We start from the raw sequence: 897 nt of genomic DNA on the forward strand, positions 1-897 counted from the left end.
CGGCTTCTTTCTCCTGTTGGTGGCCTGGGTCCTGGATCTCGTCGACATCGTCTTCTTGTTCTTCCCGGCTCGCACAAAGGACTCCGTTGAGAGTGCAAACTCAAACGAATATATACCTCTTGAGTAGGCGGAAGGGAGCCGCAGGAGGCGGAGGGGCGGTGTTGCTAGCCGCGCGGCAGCTTCGCGACGACGCGCTCGTGGAGGAGCCGGCGGAGCTGATGTCAGCGTGCCAGAGGGAGGGAGCGAGGGCTGCGGATACTCGCCCCTGCCCTTCGCCGGCAGCTCTCCGTCTGCTGCTCGCTGCCCTCTCGTGCGTGCGCGTGAGGTGCGCCGCACGCGCTGCCGAGGGGGTGCAGACGTGCAGGCACGCCCTGGCATGCACATGCCGAGGAGCCGCTCTCGCTTTCTGCGCTTCCGCGTCTCTTTCTCCGTTTCCCGTCGTGCTGCATTGCTGTCGAGTGCCAGTGCGGCGTATGCGGGCACTTGCTGACGTGTTCATGGTTTCTCCCTCGCCTGTCTTCGTCTTCTCGTGCGTGTGCCGCTTGTTGAGCTTTCCGCCTCTCGCCTCGCTGTTGCCTTTTCTGCTGACCTGCGCAGCGGTCTGCGCGTTGTGGTGGGCAGCGCACCCTTGACGGCGACCCGCCCACCGATGACCCCTCCCTCCCCCCTCTGAGCGGTCGCCCTCGCTGCCTTGTTGAAGCAGGCCCCCCCCCCTCTCCCCCGCACGCTCGGCGGACGCAGCCTTGGCGAGACGAGAGGGCGAGCGGGGAAGCGAGGGGGTGGCACGGGCGTCGCCGGCCGGAGCATTGAGGTGTGCAAGCGAGGGTGCACGGCTGCGAGGGCGAGGGAAGGCCGACGACGAGAACGGGCGAGGAAGAGACGGACGCGCTGGAAAGA

The sequence above is a fragment of the Leishmania donovani genome, chromosome 34, assembly GCF_000227135.1.
Source record: "Leishmania donovani BPK282A1 complete genome, chromosome 34".
Taxonomy (NCBI): domain Eukaryota; phylum Euglenozoa; class Kinetoplastea; order Trypanosomatida; family Trypanosomatidae; genus Leishmania; species Leishmania donovani.